Below are 26,240 nucleotides of genomic sequence, written 5' to 3' on the forward strand. Positions count from 1 at the left end.
GCTCATCTGGCTTGAGCAAAAAAGCTAACCAGCTTGGACCCAAGGTCGCTGGCTCAAGCAAGGGGTTACTCGGTCTGCTAAAGGCCCGTGGTCAAGGCACATATGAGAAAGCAATCAATGAACAACTAAGGTGTCGCAACGCACAACAAAAAACTAATGATTGATGCTTCTCATCTCTCCGTTCCTGTCTGTCTGTCCCTGTCTATCTCTCTCTCTGTCTCTGTAAAACGAAAAAAAAAAATTAGACTCTGTACTCGATCTTATTTCACTGGGTCAAGCTATTTTTCAGTTTTCCATCAGGACATTTCAGCTATATCTCCAAAGTATCCAAGGAAGTTATCAGATTTTGGGTTCTATGAAATTGTTCCCAAGATAGTCTCTGCCATTAAAAAAAACATCACCATTTTCTAGCCTGCGTACCTTAAAAATGCTTTAAGGGAAACCCTCTTCTTAGAGAAAAATGGTAGTGGCAGTTACTAAAAATAAGCATTTAAAAACAGTAACTTCTTTACTTAGAATAGGGGTCAGAAATCTTTCTTTCATAGGAAAAGAAAACTATCACGTTTATATACATTCTCTCATTTTATCCTCACAATGACATGCTCAAAAGTGCTGTTATTATAATCTCCATTCTACTAGTGAGCAAACAGACTAAGAGAAATCATAATTTGCTCAAGATTATCTAACAAATAAATGGTTTAAAATTAGAGCTAGGAGGGAGGCCTTTGGTGCTATTTAGTTCCTTTTTCAGTACACTCAACTGCCTAAACAGCAACTTAGTTTTGTTTTGCAAAGAGAAAGCGTTTAAAAGCTAGAACAGGGAACATTGTCTAAGAATAGAAATATAAAACTTGATAGCTTTTATTCATTCACCACCTACTATTTAACCAGCATTAAATAAATATAATTTTTTAAAAGATATTTTTGGTTGTTTTTGTATTTTTCTGAAGTTGGAAACGGGGAGTCAGTCAGACAGACTCCCGCATGCGCCCGACCAGGATTCACCCGGCATGCCCACCAGGGGGCGATGCTCTGCCCATCTGGGGCGTCGCTCTGTTGCAACCAGAGCCATTCTAGCACCTGAGGCAGAGGCCATGGAGCCACCCTCAGCGCCCGGGCCATCTTTGCTCCAATGGAGCCTCGGCTGCGGGAGGGGAAGAGAGAGACAGAGGAAGGAGAGGGGGAGGGATGGAGAAGCAGATGGGCACTTCTCCTGTGTACCCTGGCCGGGAATCGAACCTGGGACTCCCGCACACCAGGCCGACGCTCTACCACAGAGCCATCCAGCCAGGGCCAAGAGATTTTTTTAATGACAGAGGTGAGAGAGAAGGAAAAGGAAAAAATAGAAAGCATATAACTTAAATGTTCTCCAGAGCCATGAGAAGAATACATTTAATTTATTAACTCATTCTTGGGGGGGAAAGATTGTAGATGATGTCCCTCTTTTGGAGTTGCTGTCTACCCCAGTGTGACTCTTTTCTCTTATACTTTATAATTCTCAATCCCATGCCAAGTCATATTTGTACTATGGGACTCCAAACTCTTCCCATTTCAGCCAAAGCTGGACACATGACCCAAAGTGAAATTCAATTTGTTCCCCTTGGAACTAGAAATTGGAATAAAGAGGGTCAATTCTGGTCTAGACTGCAAGCACCCCTGTGCTCTCAGTCTCTAGGAAAGAGCCAGTCAGCAACAGGAAAGAAAAAATGTGTTGCTTAGAGTGAACAGGATGCAAGAGGCTAAGCAGCATCAAGAGAGAATGAAAAACAGTTTCTGCCCAGGGGTTCTAGGTCAAGTCCAGTCTCCAAGAGGTCCAAAGCACTTCCTTCCCTGGGGATTCAAGAATCCCCTGGACCTGTAGGAAAAATGGCTCCCCTCTTCTGAACTTAAATCTTTATGAGTTAATTTCTGATAATAGCAACGATAATAATCTTGCTCAAGACAGTTAAAATTTTTGTAATAAAAAATAAAAGGACCCTGGCCAGTTGGCTCAGTGGTAGAACATGTGCCCAGGTTCGGTTCCCGACCAGGGCACATAGGAGAAGCGCCCATCTGCTTCTCCACCCCTCCCCCTCTATCTCTCTCTTCCCCTCCCGCAGCCGAGGCTCCATTGGAGCGAAGTCGGCGCAGGCGCTGAGGATGGCTCTGTGGCCTCTGCCTCAGGGACTAGAACGGCTCTGATTGTAACGGAGCAATGCCCCAGATGGGCAGAGCATCGCCCCCTGGTGGGCATGCTGGGTGGATTCTGGTTGCGCACATGTGGGCATCTGTTTGCTGTCCCCCTGCTTCTCACTTTGGAAAACACACACACACACACAAATAATAATAATAATAATAATAATAACATTTACCATAATGAAATATTTCAGGCATAGGTATAAGTGGTATACTTCAACACTCAAGATTAAAAAATAAAATAAAATAGCAGATAACACTAGAATGTGTTTTAAAAGATTTGGTGGAATGCCCAAAGGTTCAGAAAAATCCTCTCATTACCTTTAACAAAGAAAAGCCCACACTGGTACATGGTTAGTGTTATAGCAACTTTTACAGAGAAAATTATTTACTTTCTAGGAGTAATATTTTTGTTTTTTAAGACTATGAGGGCCTTGTTGCAATTTATGGTATAATTTGAAAAATTCTGTAAAAATTATGCAAAAACTTACTATGATAAAGGGAAGAAAATAACAGGCTAACCCGAGTCAGTCTTATTTTGAAGCACAACAGTACAAACTTGCGTTTATTTCTTAAACTTTCTTAAAACATGAGTCTTGAGCATGAGAATAGCCGTGTGGGTGCTCAGAGGTGTGACAGGAAAGGGCTGGAGAGCTGGGCCCAGCAGGGAGGGCACACAAGGGTTCTGTCTCCTAAGTTAGGGCTGAGGGAACATGAATGCCTATCACTCCACTCGATACAGGAAAAAACTGAAAGCCAAGCAAGGCTTACCCGAGCTGGTTCATTTCCTCTATAAAACCATGTTAAGCATGCGCTCCATGACAGGTACTGTGCCTGGCACAAGAATCAGCAGTGTATTCAGCTGAGCCACCTTATGCATTTTTCTCTCCAATTGTTGACCCTCACTGCAAACAGCAAGTCCAGAGGCCTTATAAAGTCCATTTTGTTTCTTTGAAATTTGTTGCTAATATTTAAATGGTGAGAAGATTCACAAAAATTTCATGTTCCCATTTTCTCTTAGAATATCCAAAAATCTGGCAACTAAGGCCAGCTCCCCCGCAGAAGGCACCCGGCGGATGCCTGTCCCGTGCTGCCTCTCGTCACTGGGCACTTCTTCCTTAGGCACCCACCTGTCTGCATCACTTACTCTCCTTCCGCCAGTCTGCTGCAGGCGGTCTAGCCTGCAACTCTGAGCCCGCATTGTTTTCCTAAGCGTCTTTTCCCAAATGAAAAACCGCAAACCACATATTTTAAAAGCTAGTTTCCTGTCAACAGCTGGCATGTACTAAAGAAATCGGAATGATCAGGATCCCTAGTTTATGTACACTCCTCCTACCCAAGTTCCACCTTGCAAATTTAAGAATGAACTTCTATACTCTATACACAACCTGTCTTTTCGGTCATACTACTGGGTATCCCCCTCTTCGAAGCTCAGCTGGAGCTTTTACACCTGCTACCAAGCTACAGACACTGCTCTCAGGGTCACGCACTGAACACCAAGTGAAGTTTGCTAACAACTGGTCGAGAGAGATGAAACCACCTACTCGAAGGACTAGGTTTCATGGGCACCTTTTAGTCCCTGCAGTTAGTCTCAGCACATTCCCAACACTACATTAAACTCCTGTCTTAACATTTCTAAAGGAGACTGCGTCTCCTGACAGCATCTCCCTATCTGCACACACTCACACCTCTTCTCTTTCCAAAGGGCTCAGCGCAGCCATCCCGCCCTCCCGCCCACCCCTTTGCCGTTTCCGGTTGCACAGCGCTCCTGTCTCAATCCTCTCCCCCCAGGATTCATTGAGGTTAACTGGGCTCCTTTTCTTTTAGGCTCAGGAGTCAGAAGCCACTTCTTCATCAGGTGTGGCTACAGTATACTATTTCACAATTAGCCTAAAAAAGAACCAAAAAATACAGTAAAAGTCCCAGTGGTTCTCCAATTTGTTTCTGTGACAAAATCCTTGGTCAATTCAGAACATTTTTAGGTTGATTTACAAAAGCACATGACACTAATAACAACAGCAGCTAATATTTATTAAGCACTTACTGTGTACTGGGTATTAACACATACATGGTCTCACTTAATCTAATCCTCCCAGGTCTATGATACAGAAACCCTTCTATAGGCCTTTAACAGAGAGAAAGTGGAGGCTTGTCGGATGAGGCCAGTAAGGGGCGGAAGTGAGGCAGTCAATACTAGAGCTGAGTAAAACCACTCCCCGGACTGCCTCCACCACAGCCGTTCCCACCTCTACCCCTGCACACCTATTCTGCCGCCTTGAACTCCCTTCTTGCCTGCCACCTTGTAGGTAACCCACATCCAGCCCTGAAAACCTAGCTCAGATGAAATCTCTTCAGGTCAACATACCTACCTCCTTAAGTGGACTTCTTAGAGGTGGTGTCTGAAACATTTAATTTCACCCTGTATCCCCGGGGTTAATAAATGCCTGCTTAACAGAAATGGGTTAAATGGAGCCACAGGCTTTCCCAGCTACCTCCATCTGGGTTAACATGCATCAGGGGTGGAATGTTCTTGACTTGCTAAGGAGTTGCTGTTAAGCCTGAGCAGTAGTAAGCAGCTGTTCTGGCATTTATTCTCACTTGTCCCAGCCAAGCTCACCTATAGACTTCAACACTGAGAAAGAGGAAGAAGGGTGAGAGGTAACCTGAAGTGCAGAGCTCCTGTTTTTTTAACAGGAAATTGAGTCTTTGGAGTTGACTAAGGGGAGAGGAACCTGGGAGACAGCAACGGCTGGGGCAACATCAATCTCCTATTACTGGCCTGGGGTTACAGAATCCTAGAACTCATATATACATCCTCCACTGAGTCATTCTTTGTTAGTCTAGTATGGTCCTTTAAAAAAAAGATGCCAAATAAATGAACAGCTAGTAAGGGTTCAGCTCTGGGATCATATTTATGAATAATACTACCAATAATAATAAAAGCTTTTCCTCAGTGTTTACTTTGGGCCAGATGCTGTGTTAAGAACTTTACATGCACTGTCCTATTTACCTTTTTTTTTTTTACTCTGTAAGATGCATTCCCCCCCCCCCCCCCCAAAAAAAAAAGTGGAGAGGAAAATGCCCATGCATCTTATGGAGCAAAAAACATGGTAATCTTTACCACAGCCCTATGAAGAATATTTTTAAGTGAGGAAATGGAGGGCTACAGTACTTAAATGGTTTACAGTAAAGGCAGTGACTAGGGGAATAAATGTCTAATTTGATTAATTATGTTTGCAGCATTTTTAAAAACCTTAAATATGCCACGTATTTTTTTCTTTTCCAACTGAGAGCAGTGGAGATAGACTCCCATATGCATCCTGACTGAGATCTACCCGGCAACCCCCATCTGGGGCTGATGTTCTGCTCACCTGGGGCCATGCTAGCAACTGAGCTATTTTTAGCACCTAAGGCGGAGGCTCCACAGAGCCATCTTCAGTGCCCAGAGCCAATGCGCTTGAACCAATTGAGCGATGGCTGCAGGAGAGGAAGAGAGAGAGGGAGAGAGAAAGAAGGGGGATGGAAAGGGTGGAGAAGCAGATGGTCACTTCTCCTGTATGCCCTGACTAGGAATCAAACCTGGGACTTCCACATGCTGGGCTGATGTCTACCACTGAGCCAAACGGCCAGGGCAATAATGCCACTTAAAGGCAGGATGGGCAACCAATGACAAATTTCATGTCTCTGAAAGAGCCAAGAAAAAACCCTTCTCTTCTATTAAGCTTTTCTAAATATATTTATGATAGAAATTGCCAGTGCTCAACTACATCCAATTCTTATCTTCCTGAGTACACAATTAGACTAAATTTTCCAGTGTTCATTGAGGTAAGGCACTATGATGGAGTCCTAAAATGTAAACAGAAAGGTTGGGTGCCACTTCCAGGCTTTGCCCATGCAAACCTTCTTGTCTTTTCAGTCTCTCTGCCAGTCATATAGAGAGGACTTCAAGCCCTGAGGGGTGGACAGAATCACAAATTTTCACCCCTGAATGACCAGCAAAGCAAGATCCTCTTTGCCAATCTATGCTGAGCTGTGCCCTGAGTCAATAGGAAACATGGATTGTGTAAACCACTGAGGTCTGGGGTAGCATCAACAGTCAGCCTAGCCCAGTCCAGTCCTCTTGTCCTAAATACGATCAAAGTTTTCATCATCAGTAACATAGAAGTAGTTTACTGAGGGCTACTAAGTAAAAGGCATTGTACTAAGTCTTCACATACATATTTGGTTCATTTCTCACTATGAGGTAATAAGTACTATCTGCATTTTGCAGGTGACAAAATCAAGGGTCAGAGATCAATAACCATTTTGTCCTCTGAACACTTATAGCATTTACAGTCTGCAAGAGTTATTTGATAATGAATTATGGGTTGCCTTGTTATACCCGTTAATACATCGATAAGTTAAGCCAGTGGTCGTCAAACTCATTAGTCAACAGAGCCAAATATCAACAGTACAACAACTGAAATTTCTTTTGAGAGCCAAATTTTTTAAACTTAAACTATATAGGCAGGTACATTCCTTATCAAGGTAGCACCTGCACGTGGTATTTTGTGGAAGAGCCACACTCAAGGGGCCAAAGAGCCGCATGTGGCTCGTGAGCCACAGTTTGCCGACCAGGGGAGTTATCACTCGTGTAGTGAGATGATTTTTCTTGTAGTTGTAATTTGTTTTCCTCACCTGAATAGAAAGCTGTTAAGAGAAGGGGTATGTCTATATTTCATGTTATTTACATACTGCCTCATGAATATATAAATTAATTAACAGATATATATTCTTTAAATTATATTTATAATATATTGTATATTATATATATAAATATATACAATACATAGTGTTTTGGGAAATAGACCTTTTAAATAAACCTAACCAAGAAAATTAGCCTAGGAAGAGTTACTTAGTATGCTGTTTACTTCAGATCCATGACTTAATGAGTGTCATTAGTGCAGCTTTTCAATATTGTAATTACAGATGTGAATATACTAAACACTTAGAACAGTATCTGTCAGACATTTGGTGATCGATAAATGATCATTTCCCTTTTCCTCTATACCAATAGCTACTTCAAGTATAATCATTTGCTGTTTGAATAAAAACAAAGATGATTAATAGAAAGAGGTTAAGCCTATACATTGAGGTTAATTTTAATTACAAAGACTATGTTACTATTGGTGAGGAAAACCATCTAAAATGTAGGAGTCAGTGCCAAGCAAAGACCAATTGCCAGTTACAGAGTTACAAGATTATCCCATTCATAAACACCTGTCCTGACACAACTGTCAGGAACACGGATTCTAGGCAAGCCGAGGAGCCAGTGCCCACACTTGCCTTCACTGCTAGTGAGGTGCAGAATGGCACCCTGGGACTCAGTTCTGCAGGTCTGGCCACGTGGATTCCCTAGAGCACCAGTGGCATTTATAGCCAAACACTAACTGCCCTCCTACAGCATCTAGTCTTTTTTATATTTTGAAAGAAAACAACACAATGGCATCTGAGGCAGATTTGTTCCTTTGGAGGCTGTTCCCAACCCTCATCTACCACAGGGCTTCATTTCCTACCCAAGACATTCAAAGAATCTGATTAAGAGGATGAAGACACTGGCTTTCATATGCTGGTATTTCACACTAACCACATAACAGACAATTTTCTGACACAATCTTTACATTAACCAATTAATGTAAATATTGTAACTGCTGCACATTTAAATATGTTCCTAAAAGACTCTTCTTTGAATAATTCTTTTGTGATAAAATGGAACACTAATATGGGTCAGTTACTTTATTTGGTATGCTTTAAATATACATTTAGGCATGCTACTCATGCTCAGTAATCAATTGTAATACCTGTTTTCTTGATGGGCTTTCCTGAGGTAATTTTCCCTTTAACTTCAAGTATCAGCCTTAACAGTAGGCAGAGGTTACTGCTATAATCAGATATTACATCGGCACATGCAACTCTAATGGCTGTTAGAGTAAAGAACATCAAGCTAGAAAAATGAGGGTGTGAAAATCAGTGAATCAAACTCTGGATAACAGCTTCTTTTAAAAATACTCTTTTTAAATCTTTAACATAAATAGTATTTTCAAAATAAAATTCTTTTAAAAATGCTGAGTGAAAAAAAGCCAATCTTAAAAGATCTCATTTATGTAACATTCCCCTAATGACAAAATTATAGAGTTGGAGAACAGATTAGTGGTTGCCAGGAGTTAGGGACTGTGAGGATAACAGGAATGACTGTAACTACAGAAGGGTGGTAAAGGGGGGATTTATGCAGTGATGGAATAGTTTTGTATCTCAATTATGGCAGTGGTTATGCGAATCTACAAAAGATAAAATGACATATTAAACACATACTATCTGCCAATGTCAATTTCCTGGTTTTGATATTGTACTATAGTTAGGTAAAATGTAATCAATGGGGAAACTTGCAGAGTAACCAGGACCTCTCTGTACTATCTTTGCAAATTCCTGTGAATCTACAATTATTTCAAAATTAAAAAGTTAGAATTAGCTAAAAGTATACTGGATTATAAATATATTTCACAGAATAATGTATTCAATCCATAAGATTAAATAATACCCAAATCTTCACAAATATATTTTCTATGACTTCTCATTGTGTATACAGGTGAATGACCAATGATTGTGAGGGAGGCCAGGAAAGAAAGAAAATGCCATAGAGTTCATGACAATGAACTGTTCATGACAATGTCAGCCACAGGGGCCATTTGAGCAGCCAATAGCTGGATGTCTTACAAAGGTAAGTTAGCATAAACTATGTAAAAATAAAAACAAGTATTTAGAAACTTCTTGTATCTTAAAATCTGCAAGATTTAGCCATCAAAAATAAGAGAACCGCCCTGGCCGGTTGGCTCAGTGGTAGAGCGTTGGCCTGGTGTGCAGGAGTCCCAGGTTCGATTCCTGGCCAGGGCACACAGGAGAAGCGCCCATCTGCTTCTCCACCCCTCCCCCTTTCCTTCCTCTCTGTCTCTCTCTTCCCCTCCCACAGCCAAGGATCCATTGGAGCAAAGTTGGCCCGGGCGCTGAGGATCACTCTGTGGCCGCTGCCTCAGGCGCTAGAATGGCTTTGGTCGCAACAGAGCAATGCCCCAGATGGGCAGAGCATCGCCCCCTGGTGGGCGTGCCGGGTGGATCCCGGTCAGATGCATGCGGGAGTCTGATTGCCTCCCCATTTCCAACTTCAGAAAAATACCAAAAAAAAAAAAAAAGAGAGAGAACCAAGGAACAGCATTCTTTAAACTTTAAAATAAACATTTTGTGATTTATATAAGCTAGTCAAAATTCCACTGAGCGTATGATTATATGTAATTGTAAAATACATTATTAGAGTTATGTGATTACCAAAAATGATATTTTTATGTACACATGGCAATAGTTTCTACAATTCAAACATCTCTCTGGATGAATTAATATAAACTGCTGCAGTATGCCTGTAATTCATAAGAAACAAAAAGAATTTCAGAAACTGGGAGATGCAAATTAAACAAAGCCAGTTTAAGTTATATTCACTAAGGTTTTAGAGAAAAAGACCTTTTTTATCACTGATGAATATGTAAACACTCTGGGACTATTTCAAAAGCATGACCTCTGGTTCCCTGTATCTCACACCTAAGCTGCTCAATACAGGTTCATTGTGACTCAGAATCTAAAGAGAGGTTGGCAGCACTTCATACATACCTTCCTGTTCGCTCCTTTCTGCAGTGATGCAATTTGACCTACATTTCCAGTGCCCATTGAAACTTCTTAGGAGGGGGAAGAGGAGAGTTTTTCATTTATCCTACCCTCTGATTAACTAGGACAGCAATTGCAACTCAAGGGACTGCTACTGGGCAGAAGCAAAGGGAGAGAAAGTCATGCCAGTTGGAAATTCCACAGGAGAACATTTAGAAATACTGCATTCTCTGATTCTGCAAACAAACGGCCATGGCTTTACAAGACAACAGCAAGAAGAGCTGCCCCAGTTTTCCACCATAATCAGTGCAGAGCACCAAGTGCTGCTTTATTTACTTCAGGCTCCCAGCATGACAAAAATTAAACTCGAACCATCGACTTATCTTTGTCATCATCCTTTTTTTTAAAAAAAAACTTTCAATTTTAGAATGGTTTTATGTTTACAGAGAAGTTGTTAGGATTATTCAGATTTCCTATATACCCTACACTTGGTCTCTTCTATCATTAACCTTTTACATTAGTTTGCTACATTTGTCACAGCTAATGAGTCAATATCAATACATTTTTATAAAATAAAGGAAACTTTAAATTTCCTTAGTTTTTGCCTAATGTCCTTTTCCTGTTCCAGGATTACATTTAGCTGTCATGTCTCTTTACTCCTCTAGACTGTACCAGTTCTTCAGATTGTACCTTTTTAATGACTGACAATAGTTTTGAGAAGTACTAGTTAGGTGTTTTGTCTCCAACTTTTTGCTCAATGTTTTTCTCATGATTATAATGGGATTATGGGATTTTGGGACTAAGACCACAGAGTTAGTCATTCTCATTACATCACCTCAAGGTCACATTTTTTTTTTTTTTTTTTTTTCTTCTGAAGCTGGAAACGGGGAGAGACAGTCAGACAGACTCCAGCATGCGCCCGACCGGGATCCACCCGGCACGCCCACCAGGGGCGACGCTCTGCCCACCAGGGGGCGATGCTCTGCCCCTCCGGGGCGTCGCTCCGGGGCGACCAGAGCCACTCTAGCGCCTGGGGCAGAGGCCAAGGAGCCACCCCAGCGCCCGGGCCATCCTTGCTCCAACGGAGCCTTGGCTGCGGGAGGGGAAGAGAGAGACAGAGAGGAAGGAGGGGGTGGGGGGTGGGGAAGCAAATGGGCGCTTCTCCTGTGTGCCCTGGCCGGGAATCGAACCCGGGTCCCCCGCACACCAGGCCGACACTCCACCGCTGAGCCAACCGGCCAGGGCCTCAAGGTCACATTTATCACTGTGCTAACTTGATCATCTGGCTCGGGTGTCTCCACTGTAACTTTATTATTTTTTCCCCTTTCCATACTATACTCTTTGAAAGGAAGTCACTATGCACAGTCCACATTTAAGGACTGGGCAGTTATATTTCACTTCCTTTCAGGAAGTCGACATAAATCATTTAGGCACTAGGCAGACAGCTCCATTGGTTGGAGCACTGCTCCAAAGCGCAGAGGTTGCCAGTTTGAGCCTCAGTCAGGACACATAAAGGAACAGATCGATGTTCCTCTCTCTTTCCCTTCCTCTCTTGCTAAAATCAATAGATAAAATTTTTTAAAAATAAGTAAATCATTTAAAATTCCTCTATATGGAAAGTTTATTCTCTTCCATTTGCTTACTTATTCAATCATTTATATCAGTATAATTCATGGATATTTGTTTTAAACTTTTATTATACAGTGTGTCTGTAAAGTCATGGTGCCCTTTTGACTGGTCACAGGAAAGCAACAAGTGAAATCTGCACCAAAACTCTCCCAGTTTCATACCTATTCAGTGCAGTTTGATGTGGGCTCATGCACAGATTTTTTAGGGCTCCTTAGGTAGCTATCCCGTATAGCCTCTACAGCAGCGGTTCTCAACCTGTGGGTCGCGACCCCGGCGGGGGTTGAACGACCAAAACACAGGGGTCACCTAAAGCCATCAGAAAATACATATTTCCGATGGCTTTAGCCGCTAAGAAGCTGCGCTACCGTCTGCAGCAGCGCTATTCAGCTTGAACGCACACCGTTATGATGGACGTGCGTTTCAAACTGAATGCCTGCGGTCATGTGCAGATGTGATCGCATCATCCGTCCAGGGCCTAAGGGGCGGAGGAAGCGGGGGGGGGGGGGGGGGGGGGGGGGGAGGCGCTCCACAGTCCATAGCAGCACATTACTGTGTCCGGCGCTTGCTGACGTCATCAGTGGGTGGGTGCAGCAAGCACTGGAGGACAGAAGCCTAGGAGGCGGAGAGGCAATGAGAATACATGATGCATATCAGGTATTTACATTCCGAATCATAACTGTAGCAAAATTACAGTTATGAAGTAGCCACCAAAATTATTTTTTGGTTTGGGGTCACCACAACATGAGGAACTGTATTGCGGGGTCACGGCATTAAAAAGGTTGAGAACCACTGCTCTACAGACTCGTCACTGACTGATGGCCTACCAGAACGGGGTTTCTCCACCAAACTGCCGGTTTCCTTCAACTGCTTATCCCACCGAGTAATGCTATTCCTGTGTGGTGGCGCTTCATTATAAACGCGCCGATATTCACGTTGCACTTTGGTCACGGATTCGAATTTAGCGAGCCACAGAACACACTGAACTTTCCTCTGTACTGTCCACATCTCAATTGGCATGGCCGTGGGCTGCTCCGCTGTATACACAGTGTTACGTCATCATCTGCACATGCTGCCACATCATCCTACAGAAACTGGGAGGGTTTTCCTTTTATTTCGTGCAGATTTCACATTTCTATCGTCTTTTGTTGCTTTCCTGTGACCGGTCAAAAGTGCACCATGACTTTACGGACACACAGTATTTAGAGTACATAATTTTATATGTTCACATTTGTATTTTATTATATTATATATATATGCACATTTTATATTTTACTTATATTTATAGTATAGTGTGTGTTTTATTTATAATTACCTCTTTAAGTATCTTTTTATTATTATTATATTATTAATTTTAGTGAGAGGAGGGGAGGCAGAGACTGACTCCTGTATGAACCCCCACTGGGATCCACCCGGCAAGACCACTAGGAGGTGATGATGCTCTGCCCATTGGGGGCCCTTGCTCTGTTGCAACTGAAGTCATTTTTTAGTGCCTGAGGCAAAGGCCATCGAGTCAACCTCAGTACCCAGGGCCAACTCGCTCTAATCAAGCCATGGCTGCATAAGGGGAGAGGAAGAGAGAGGGAGGGAGGGAGGGAGGGAGGGAGAGAGAGAGAGAGAGAGAGAGAGAGAAGTGAGGGGGGGAAGGGTGGAGAAGCAGATGGGCGCTTCGCCTGTGTGCCCTGACTGGGAATCGAACCTGGGACTTCCACACACTGGGCTGATGCTCTACTGCTGAGCCAAGCGGCTGGGGCTAAAGAATCTTTCTTTAAATATTTTATTTATTCATTTTAGAGAGAAGAGAGAAAGAGAGGGGTAGGGGGCAGGAAGCATCAACTCCCATATGTGCCTTGGCCAGGCAAGCCCAAGATTTCATACTTGTGACCTCAGCGTTCCAGGTCAATGCTTTATCCACTGCACCACCACAGGTCAGGCCTAGTATCTTCATCCTCTGGCATGACAAACCATGAAGAAGATACTTGGTAATCAAACTACTGCCCAATTGGTCATCTTTTGGGTTTGATATGGCCAATAAATGTTTATCATAATGAAGTTCTTCCAGAAGAAATAAACTTTTTCTGTTGTTTGGGAAAGGGAGAAAATCTGGAATTAAATGCAACATGCTTGACGTCCTATACAATCAGTTTCCTGCTTTCTCCCCTCATTAACACTAAATGTATTTCCTTTATGCCAACTCATAATTACATGAGCTAAAGGACAGACCATATATCAGTCAGATCAGGCTCTGAAGTCCAACAGTGGTGACTAAGAGCAGCAACTACAACACCTCCTTACTTAAAGTGACCAGTCCCACCCCAGGACAGAGCCAGGAGCCTCTCGGGCAGCGAGGGTACCTAGTGGGAAGCAGATTTCTGTAGATCACTAAACTGTACAGATTGGAGTTAATCCCCTGCAACACACACAAGAAAATCTTTCACCTCAGGTCCTCAGATCCCAACCTTTAGTCTGGGTAAACAGGCAGCATCAGCCATTTTCAACCAGTACATCACAATACATTTTTTTTTTTTATTCATTTTAGAGAGGAGAGGGAGAGACAGAGAGAGAGGAGAGACAGAGAGAGAGAAGGGGGGGAGGAGCTGGAAGCATCAACTCCCATATGTGCCTTGACCAGGCAAGCCCAGGGTTTCGAACCGGCGACCTCAGCATTTCCAGGTCGACGCTTTATCCACTGCGCCACCACAGGTCAGGCCACAATACATTTTTAAAACATGCAATACATGACTACTTAGTCAGGGGCACTGCACTCTTAGTTAACACAGCAATAGCTGTCTGGTGTGAATGAATCAAAATTATACCAATTTTCTTCAGATCATCAAAAAATATGTATTTTTTGGTGTGTCACAGAATTTTAGTAATTAGTTTATGTGCGCCATGAGATGAAAAAGGTTGAAAACTGCTGGGCTATGCTAATAAATCTTTAGTGACCTCAGACCTTCTTTTTTAATAGGAAGCTGAGCCTGGCACCTTTTCTCTGTCACCCTTTTTATAATTTAATTTTTTTCAATTTATTTATTTATTTATTTATTTATTTATTTACGGAGACAGACAGAGAGTCAGAGAGAGGGATAGACAGGGACAGATAGGAACGGAGAGCTGAGAAGCATCAATCATTAGTTTTTCGTTGCGTATTGCAACACCTTAGTTGTTCATTGACTGCTTTCTCATATGTGCCTTGACCGTGGGCCTTCAGCAGAGCGAGTAACCCCTTGCTGGAGCCAGTGACCTTGGGTCCAAGCTGGTGAGCTTTGCTCAAACCAGATGAGCCTGCGCTCAAACTGGCGACCTCGGGGGTCTTGAACCTGGGTCCTCGGCATCCCAGTCCGACGCTCTATCCACTGCGCCACTGCCTGGTAAGGCTGTCACCCTTTTATTGATTAATATTGATATTCAATAAATATTTCCTGAGCCTCTAGTATGTACTAGGCAACACACTATGGTGCTTCCAATTAATCTAACAGATTAGAAAAAATTAAGAGCCCCATTTCCATTTTTCCATCCCGGCAAAGATGCCAAAGGTGATGGAAGACGAGTTAAGCCTTTAAGATGCTGAAGACACAAAGGGTTTGGAGAAGCATGTGGTTTAACCTCAACCTCTACAGTTGTCTGATAACATTGTAGAAAGAAAAGATCATAACTCCCTTTTCTGTAAAGTAGATAAACCAAACCTATTCCTCAGGGAAAGCACATAGAAAACTTAGTCCAGGCACACACAATGGTTCTATGAGGATTAGCCCATGTTCACATTTTCATTTCATCATAAACACATCTAAGAAACACTAGAACTGCCCCTGCCCCACTTAAGTGTTTCACTGTCTTTTTTTCATTGCCAATTTTACTATCTTTGTAAACCCTAAAATCGTGATCTTAAAAATACGTTGATTCCTAAGTCCAGTCAACCTGCCTTTGGTAAGTGAGCAATGAACATTCATGCAAGAGGCCTGGGTCAGACTGCACAGGAAATAGCAACAATACAGCTAACACTGCTGGAATGCTCATTTTGTTCTAGGCACTGTATGGATGTTGCACAACAAGTTTAGGAGATACAGATTTTAATTATTCCTAATTTCCAAATGAGAAACAGGCCTAAGAGGTGAAGTAACTTATGCAAGGTTGCTATCAGTCTGGGCTAGGCAATCTACTCTTGCAAAAAACAAGAACAAACAACAGAATTATAACAAACAACTGAATATATACAGTGGTACCTTGAGATACAAATTTAATTTGTTCTGTATCCCAGCTCATAAGTCAATCAACTAGTATGTCAAACTGCCGATATTGGACCTGTGCACCAATGTGCCAACTAGCGACAGCTTCTCAAATCACCACTCGTATCTCGGAATTTCGCTCGGATCTCAAAAAAAAATACGAACCGAGTTGCAGCTCGTACCTTAAAAAATTCGTATGTTTGTCTGTTCGTACCTCAAGGCACCACTGTACACCCATTCCTTCCTTACCCTCACACAGGTGAATCCATTGTTGTACCCTTGCACTGGGTGTTACAGCAGAAAAAATCAGCTAAAATGCTTCCTTTTCTACAGATATAAACTGGGAGAAGGACCTTACACACTTCTGCCCCACCAAGAACTCCAAATTGGGACTTCCTGCTTCCACAATATTTCCAATAAATAAAACCCTTCAATGGCTTCCTTGGAGCATTTTACAGAAAGTGGCAATTCTCTGGCCCAGCCAGCCGGCAAGGCTCTTCCCTCTCTGGTCCCAGCTCGTGCCTAAGGATATTTGCACTGTAGTCTGCTTCTAGACCAGCGGTTCTCAACCTGTTGGTCGCGACCCCGGAGGGGTTGCCTAAAGCCATTGGAAAATACATAATGCATATCAGGTATTTACATTCCGAATCATAACTGTAGCAAAATTACAGTTATGAAGTAGCCACCAAAATTATTTTTTGGTTTGGGGTCACCGCAACATGAGGAACTGCATTGCGGGGTCACGGCATTAGAAAGGTTGAAAACTACTGCTCTAGACCCAGCTAACATCTTCATTACTCAGGTTAGTAGTCACTTCATTTAAATAAAATGAATCCCACACTCCACAATTTCCCAAAAATGATTTAAGAGATCTCCAGCCTGCTGCTTCTTTATTTTATCATTATTATTATGTTTTGTATTTTTCCAAAGTTAGAAGCTGGGAGGCAGTCAGACAGACTCCCGCATGCGCCTGACCAGGCTCCACCTGGCACGCCCACCAGGGGAAGATGCTCTGCCCATCTGGGGCGTTGCTCTGCTGCAGCTGGAGCCATTCTAGTGCCTTAGGTGGAGGCCATGGAGCCGTCCTCAGCACCAGAGCCAAGTCGTTCCAATCGAGCCATGGGTGCATAAGGGGAAGAGTGAGACAGAGAGGAAGGAGAGTGGGAGGGGTGGAGAAGTAGATGGATGCTTCTCTTGTGTGCCCTGGCTGGGAATCGAACCCGGGACTTCCACATGCTGGGCCGACACTACCGCTGAGCCAACCGGCCAGGGCTCTGCTTCTTCTTTGATGTCCACATTCTTAGCATGGGCATCTCCCCTGCACATTATACCACAGAAAAACCACTTAAAGGCCTGAAGAAGAGCAATCCCTTTCTGGAATTAAACAGACCAGGATTGAAATCCCGTTATCTATTTACAAAATGTGTGACCTCAAGTGATTTTGGCTCTGTGAGGATTAACTGAAGCGACTACATAAGGCAAGCACAGTGCCTGGCACTTACTAAGTGCCATTATCATTATTCCCCCATTATACAGATGAGAGACTGAGACTCCAAGTGGCCAGATACCAAAGGTCACAGAATTAATGAGTACATGCTAGGGGGTCACTTTCCTCTATAATTCTTTGTGGAGCGACACTATTAACATCATGCTTGGTGCTAAGGACACAGCTGAGAACAGGCAGATGTGCAATCTGGTTCTCGTGGTGCTTGTATTTTGACAGGGAAGACAGCCATCAAACCTTGACACAAATTGTCTGACCTGTGGTGGCACAGTGGATAAAGTGTCGCCCTGGAAGGCTGAGGTCGCCCTGGCTTGTCTGGTCAATGCATATGTGGGAGTTGATGCTTCCAGCTCCTCCTCCTTTCTCTCTCTCTCTCTCTCTCTCTCTCTCTCTCTCAAAATGAATAAATAAAATCTAAAAAAAGTTATAATTACAAAAAAACATAAAACTTTACACAAATTGAAAGGTGTTTGCAGAAGAAAAGTGTGGTACCTGAACCCATGTGGGTTTTAGAGCAGGTAACAAGATCCCTGGATTTTGTCTGGAAGGTCAGGAAAGGCTTCTGTGAAGAGTGGTATTTAAACTGGGACCAGGAGGCAGTTCAGAGATGAGGGTGGCGGCAGGTGCTCAGGCAAAGGGAGTCTCAAGAGAAAGACTGAGGACGCACAGAAATCTGAGGAACTGAAGGCCAGAAGAGGCAGGAGTGGAGGTGGGCCAATTGGAGGCCCACTGTGGGACTGGTAAGGTTCTGGATGTCACCCATCCGCAAAGTACAAATATTGACCGACTTACGACCTATGCAATCATGACCATTTGACTCTACGACCACAATCGCTAGCCACGACTGCTCCGCGTCTGGCAGCGCAAGTGTTGCCCAGCTGGGTGTCCGACAGTGCAGACCAGCTTCCGGCAGCACTACCATCTCCGCGTGCACCATTTCAACTGTTATCCCAGACTCGGTACAGCAATTTGTGTTTTGTGTCTTGGATATTTTTCATCAAACTCCTCCCAAGATGTCTACCAAGAGGAAATTGTCTTTGCAAATATTAAACCAGTTATACTGGTAATGCAGTGTTTTACTTAAACCTGATGAATGTAAAAATAAGAAACAAAACGGTGTAGAGATTATACAAATGGCATAAAATGAACAAAGAAAATTGTGATATATAACAATAATGAAAAGAAATTATGATAAAATATGACTTAAAGATTTTTATAACATCATTTCACAGTACTGTACATATAGCCTACTCAACTTACGACCAAATCGTGTTACGACCGGTCAGTCGAGCACTAGCTGTAATAAGAAAGCACCAAAAGCTCGGCCATCCTTGCTGACAGCAGTCAAAGCCTCACTGTGACCAGAGCTGGGCGTGGCAAGTGCAAACTTTCCTTTTTCTTTTTTTTTTGCAAACTTTTCTTTTTTAATTTCTATTTATTGATTTTAAAGAGAGGGACAGAGAGAGAGAGAGAGAGAGAGAGAAACATGGATTTGTTATTCCACTCATTTATGCACTCATTGAGTCTTGTGTGTGCCCTGATCAGAAATCAAACCCTCAAACTTGGCGTTATCAGACAATGCTCTAACCAACTGAGCTACTGGCCAAGGCAAATGCAGACTTTTGATACAATGTGAGAGCCATATGAAAGAGTCTCTGGTAAAGACAGATTAAACCACATTGTTTTAATCGCACAGCTGATGCTTCCATTAAAGTACCCATCACCAATTATTACAGTTGGATTTGGACCTCTCTTCACTACATGTTAACTTTCTGAAAAGCAGAATAAATGTCTTATCTTTCCATCTCAAAACAAAATGTTCAATAAAGCTATGAATTGAAACAGACCACTCTTAAAAACTAAAAAGCTCTTTTTCTATTTAGATTGGCTAAGACTCTTCTTGCCAATTCACCCCTCAGTTAAATGGATCTGAAGGGATAGTATGAAAGGACAGAAAAAGTTCCACTTTCCTCCTGCACCTTAACAACAAAAACTCGTTTCACAAATGTGTGATTAAAAGTATAATTTTTATATTTTAGGGTAAATCACTTGTACAGTTCATATGCATACTTTAAAAAAAAATCTTAGTTGAACTAGAACCAAGAATAAACTGCTCCAATAGACAGCCTTCCAATGATTTCCCAATTTTTCTGAGAATTGTTCAGATTCTTTCTTTGAATGTACAATTATTCTGATGATGGTAGGATAACTCTTTGGACTATTTATATTAAAAGATTAAAACAGTCCCAATCAATAGTCCACATACTTTAAGTTGTGGGATTTCAAGAGATGAGAGGATGAGATAAAACGATGAAAGTGAGATGATGAATATGATACTAGGGTATGCTAGCAATTTTCTGTTTCATCCCTCTATTCAATTCCAGACCAATTTTCCACCATCCTGGCCCTGACCTGTGCCCCAAAGGCTGACTCTCTAGGGGTGGCAGTCCCACTAGGTTCCTGCAGGCAGGCTTCCCATGGGTTTGGCCAAGAGGAGGCACTGAAGGTCAAAGGAGAAAGGAGGAAAGCAGGGGAGGGGGACGTGCTTCCTGTTCCCTCCCGTCAGGGCTGCGTTTCCGGCAGAGGCTGAGTTCCTCCAGCACTGCCCTCCTCTCAGTGGCTCCACCGCAGTGGCTCTGGCTCTCTCCCTGGACTCCAGAAATAAATGCTATTTCTTTTCTTTGCTCCTTTGGACCTAACAGTAATAACAGCTTCCTATTCGTTGGTAGTTTCTGGGTGAAGGAACCCCATGTCACCCTTAACTCTGCCTATTCCTTTGATAATAATTTCTTTGTTAAAGTCTCCTGCACCATCTGCATTGGACTCATTTCCTTCCAGACCTAAGCATTCAAACTATAGACTTGTAAAATCAGCAATTTCCTTTGCTTGTGAGCAGTTATCACAACAGTTATTCATCTTCCAAAACAACTCCTTCACACCAAGCACTGCATGTAAGTTCTTATAGCTCACAGGCAGAAATGACACCTTTTAACCTGGTCAGTGCAGGAGAACACAGGAGGTACTCCTGAAAGGCAGAATGGGGGGCCAACTCTCTAGTGGCAGAAGTCTGCTACATGTTAGGAATAAAACGTTAACAAAGAGATGCCACTTCCTCCTACTTCTCCAAGTTTCCTCGTGCTGAGGGGTTGGAATCAAAGTCAGCGTTGTATTTTCACCCTCAATACCAGAAAGTTGTATCACTGCCTAGGGAAGCTGCCCTGTGTCATTTGACTTTCTCAGACCTGAGGATCTCTGCTTACCACTAGCCAAGGCACACAGAAAACCAACCATCTTGTATTACTAGCCACCTGCCTGTGATCCTTCCTTCTTTCTCTCTTTCATCCCAGAATAAATCTTTCTTCTGCACTAAGGTAAAAGATAAGCAGAATGAGAAAATTCTGTTTGCTCAGCCTTGCCTGTCTCTTTAACAGATTAACACTTTTCTTTTCCACAGGAGAGGACTAGCACATGCTTATACCATAATCTGCTCTGAGCTTCTTTGAATTTTTCTTTTACTGAAGTGACTAGGTTTAAGGTTAGATGTTAATTGGAATTCACCTGGGAGTCTCTAAACACTTCACCTTCCTTTCACTTGGCTCAAGTATCCTGGAGGTGACTATATTTCTCAATATTGGCGCAGTCTTTTAAACAAAAGCTGATTTAAAGAATTCTTCCAGGGAGCTGATAGGAACTGAATTGGCTTATGCCAACAAGCTATTCCAAACAAGAACTCAAATGTCTCCCTCTGCAGCCAGCAGGCATTCACAGCTTACAGAGTTGCTAAAATAAAGACATAGGCAGATAAATGGTAGTCAGCAGAAAAGATGCTCTATTCCCCTCCAGCCATGGTTGGCTGGGTGGGGCTGTCTTCCATCCTGGTGGGGAAGCCCCTTTTCTTCAAATAGAGAGCAATACCTGAGAGAGGCAGTAGGATTCACAAAAGTGAGTTCACACAATATATTTATTTCTACCACTCTTTATCCGTACTCTAAACATTCATTTCAAAGGATAATTTATTGAGGAACTCTATAAGCAGCTGGCTAAACAATACATCAAATGTTAAAAGTGGTATGTCTGGGAAATAGAAGTATGTGTAATTTTCATTTCCTTCTGTGTATTTGTGTAATTTTCCAACTTTTTACAAACACCTATGTATAATTTCCGCAATCAGGGAAAAATTATTAAATGAAAACTCTTAAGTATTCAGGAATTCATTTTCCATATGACCCAAATTTATGTAATTCTTGAAACTCAAAATCCAAATTACATTTCTTAGCTTTTGTGTATTTTAAGATTTTCAGCAATATAATTTTATGATCTCTTTTTTTACTTAAGAAATCATTCAAAATATGAAAAATAATGCTAAATTGGATTTAATGTATAAATTATTTTCTGATATACATCACAACTGAAACTGAGATAATTTAGTCAAAATTTACTATCTTCCTACTCTGAAGTACTCCGAATACACATGAAAAGGAATGGAACTGTTTCTCTTTGTAAGAGCACCACAAAGGCATTATCATATGCAGTTATATGGCTAAGAGACTACATACAAAAAAACCACACAAAAAAACCAACAGAAAAACACTGATTTTCTTCCACTACAAATGCTAGCCAATAAAAACTTTCCAGTCTACAGTTGATGAATACTTGACACTAGATCTATGGAAAAAAAAGCTAATTGTTGCTGGCTATTAGATAAAGCAACATACACACTAAGAAACCTGCCTACTACCAATTCATGACTACTGTTTACTAAGACAACTGATTTTTCAGTTTAGCTCTATTTGAAATTTGAAAAAAATTGTATTATATACAGTTATTGGACTCAAGTTTTATTCATCATAAAATTCATATAACTCCTCATCACTGTCAAAACTCCCATCCATTAGCTTGTCCTCATCTGTGTCTGATGATGAATCACTGTCTTCATATATTGTCTTGTCCTCAGTTCCATCTATGGCATTTGAAATGCTACACTTTTTAAATGAGTTGACAACAATCTCAAACTTGATATTATTCCAGGATCTTTTTACCCAAGTACAATGAGCGCAAAGACAAGAAGCGTAAAAAAGCGGAAAATGGAAGTAAAGAAATCTACAACAAGCACAAAAACAAGTGCAAAATGTGGGAAATGCAAGTAAAAAAATTTACAACCACTGTATAAGACACACCCAGTTTTTACACCCCAAATTTTTTGGAAAAGGGTGCACCTTATACATGGGGAAATACGGTAGCTAATCCTGTGTTATTCACTGTCTTGTAGTATTGAGATGTACAATATTAAAAGGGAATCTTGGAAACCATTAACATCTTTACTAGCTTCAGGGAGCTAGTAAATTTGAACAAGTGATTCCTTTTAAACTGTCCTAATGTAACTGCAAAGGGTCTCTTTTCCAACTTTGATTTCCAAATGATTTATAGTTATAACTATCGAATGATAATAAACAACAGGGTGGGCCTCACCAGGCAGTGGCACAGTGGATAGAGTGTCAGACTGAGCACGGAGGGCTCAGGTTTGAAACTCTGAGGTCGCCAGCTTGAACGCAGGCTCAACTGGTTTGAGCAAGGCTCACCAGCTTGAGCCCAATGTCGCTGGCTTGAGCCCCCGGGGTCAAGGCACATATGAGAAAGCAATCAATGAACAACTAAGGTGTTGCAATGAAGAATTGATGCTTCTCATCTCTCTCCCTTCCTGTCTGTCTGTCCCTATCTGTCCCTCTGTCTGTCACAAATAAATAAACAAACAAACAAACAAACAACAGGGTGGGGGGGAAGAATAGAGAATGAAGTCTTAAATATTTCCTCATCTAGCATCTAAAAGGAGCTATGTGCCAGACCACCAAGAACTCCTTTATATTCAGTATATTAAAATTTGAAGATACCAATGAATGAAATATAAAGAAATAAAAGTATGCATTTTTCAATGTAAAATTTTGCTAGCACTCTTTTCAGGATTAGGTTCAGAATTCTGAAAGTTCAAAATGTCTGCAAAAATAAGAAGACCAAGACAAACTAGAAATGCAAGAGGAAAAAAAAGGCAATTTTTTTTTAACTTGTGTTCTGTTAATAAAACATGGTGAAAAGCTGTAGAAATTAGTAACTAAAACAAATTGAAAAAGACAATTTAAAAACTAGTGTTAAATGTTGGGTCAGGGTTCTACAAGGTAGGGAATGGCACCGAAGCTCTCTATTTACCATCAAGTCTGGTCAAATGGAATCACCACTTTCTCACTGTGAGCACATGGGTGCTTCAGACGGCAGTGACAACTTGAACAGCACAGGGGAAAGAGCCCAACACACAACACTACTGTTAACAGAAAACTGCCCGGGGACCCTAATTAAACCAAAGTGAAAAGAGTTCCACTCCACATCTCTTGTAGTGGTGGACCCGAACGGCAGAAACAGAGCAGACCGTTTAGAAGAAGAGTCCAGGGGTTGCGAGGACAAGTGACTGTGCTGCACGGTGGTCACTACACCCTGTGGAGTGAAACAGGCAGCACTGAAGCGCTCCAAGAGGTGCTTCAAAAGCAGCTAATCACCGCTAGAAGAGGTGGGGTAAGTCAGTTCCTCATGTGGGTCTTGGGAAATGAGCAGATGCTGAGCCTCCAACGCAAGAAAAAACAAAGGCGCTTCATGACCAAGGTGACTGCTTGATATACCCCAATTTCCCCAGGGTGACAGAGCTCAAACACAGAGGGACTCATCTCCAATTCAACCCAGAACCTTGAGAAACCAGAAAAGGGGCTTCTGCAGTTGGTAAACCCCTGTTCTAGAACCTCCCTCAGCAAAGGCCTGGGTTGTTCAAACACCCAGGTCCTCCAGCCAACAGTCCTATGGTGCAGGGGAAACAGCTTGCCTTTGCTAAATCATATGCTCCTCAGAAAAATGGAGGAAAGTCTGATTTTCTCTGACTTCAAGAGTATAAAATGAAACATGGTATATATGTGAAAACACTGAATAAAATCACATTGGATCTGCACATTTTACTATTTGAAATATGCTTTAACTTACCCAATAAAGGCTACCTAATGTCAGTTGGCTCTTTAGCTTATGAGCTGTTAAGGTCTAAAATGTTTAAAATATAGTGCTCACAAAAATTAGGGGATATTTTGTTGCTTTATATTCATTTTGAAATATTACCTAATTTTTGTGAGCAGTATATTAGCAAGTTTATGATGAAAGCAACTAGACACCAGTAAAAGACAGAAAAATAAATGCAGGGCAGTTTGAAGTTCAGTGCCAGGGCCAATTTATCTCACTGTGTCCTAAGGGGATCACTATGCACTGGGTAAAAATGTTCTTAACCGAGACCCTATTACCAATAAATGGTTAAATTACAGTCCCTATGCTTTTCTTTGAAAATCAGGGAAATGCATATGCTTTAGAAAAGATTACCATGTAAAAAATGAATATATTACCAGTTACTATGTTAAGTGCTGATCAGCAAGAGTAGAAATGGATAGCACAGAGTCACAAGAGTGCTTCTCAAACTGGGGTTTCAAAACCCTTGGAGGCAGCCCTGGCCGGTTGGCTCAGTGGTAGAACATTGGCCAGGCGTGTGGATGTCTCAGGTTCAATTCCTGGGCAGGGCACACAGGAGAAGCGCCCATCTGCTTCTTCACCTCTCCCCCTCTCCTTTCTCTCTTCCTCTCTTCCTCTCCCACAGCCAGGGCTCCACTGGAACAAAGTTGGCCCAGGTGCTGAGGACGGCTCCATGGCCTCCACCTCAGGCGCTAGAATGGCTCTAGTTGCAATGGAGCAACGGCCCAGATGAGCAGAGCATCGCCCCCTACTGGGCTTGCCGGGTGGATCCTGGTTGGGTGCATGCAGAAGTCTGTTTCTCTGCCTCCCCGTTTCCAACTTCAGAAAAATACAAAAACAAAAACCTTGGAGGCATGTGGTGTTGGCAGGGAGAAGGGTGAAGCAGGAGTCATCAGGGGGTTGCGACGGTTAAATGTGATAGATAAGACACAAGGCAATTCTCACACTGCATCCCACAAGTGTTTGGACAGCCAACATCTGTTGGTTTTACCAGCCCTACATCCACTCCCCTTGCTGAGGAATGACAAGTGCCCCAGTAGGTACTTTCTGGGCGAGGCAGTCACAAGTCAAGGGCCATTCTGAGCCTGAGAGACACTCTCTGTACAGGCTGGATTGAAAACAGTTAGTCGGAGAAGCCAGGAAGCCCAGTCAGTCCCCTGAGACTACCTGTGAGGCGGCCAGTTGGACCCCTGAAGCTGCCCCAGATACGCTCTACTGCAAGGCCTCCTGCCTCCGCTCCTCTGCCACTTCTGGGAGCCATGTCACATTTTCCCAGTAACCTCCTTTTTGGCTTATGGTAGCCAGATTTAGTTTCTCCTCCTTACAACCAATGACCTTTAGCTGATTAGCTTTTATGTCAAGTCTAAAAAAATCTATCTTCTCAAAGATTTGGGAAATAAAATTTAATTTGATTAGTAAGCAATTTAAATTAATTTGATGTTAAGAAAGAATGTATCCTGGAATAGAATATAAAATTCATGGAAAATATTAAGATATTGGAGTTTTTTATTCAGATATCTTTCTGAGATTATTAAAAAAAATATGCTTCTCTCTACTTCTCACTCTCCTCCCTGATGAATGTTCCTTCATCCATGGGTTTAAGATGCACTGGTACAGGGATAACTTTCCCTAAATTTTAGGATCTGCCCCTAACTAGTAAAAGATTTAGAGCAAGTTACTATCTCCCTGAGGCTCACTCATCATGTGTTTACAACGGGAACTGTGCCGGTACCTACCTCATACAGCTATTACCCCGAGAGATAACACAGGGAGACAGTACTGCTCCTCACAGCAGTTTAGCAGTTATGCCAAACAAAGGGAATTTGGTAAATATAACAAAAGTAGAGGGCATACTGTTTGCAAAGATGGCCTCAACAATGACTCCCACTCCAACCCCACCCAATTTCCTGTAGGCAAAACCCAGGAAACACACAAGGCAGCATCTACCAGCAAGAGGTGGTGTCTATTTCCAA

At 42.2% G+C, this 26,240-nt stretch overlaps 1 protein-coding gene across 5 annotated transcripts in view; it reads right to left on the minus strand.

The window, feature by feature from the left end:
* Positions 1-26,240, minus strand: part of ATXN7 (ataxin 7) — a 156,331-nt gene that overhangs the window by 119,970 nt on the left and 10,121 nt on the right. The window lies entirely within an intron of this gene.

The sequence above is a fragment of the Saccopteryx bilineata genome, chromosome 10 (assembly GCF_036850765.1).
Source record: "Saccopteryx bilineata isolate mSacBil1 chromosome 10, mSacBil1_pri_phased_curated, whole genome shotgun sequence".
NCBI lineage: Eukaryota > Metazoa > Chordata > Mammalia > Chiroptera > Emballonuridae > Saccopteryx > Saccopteryx bilineata.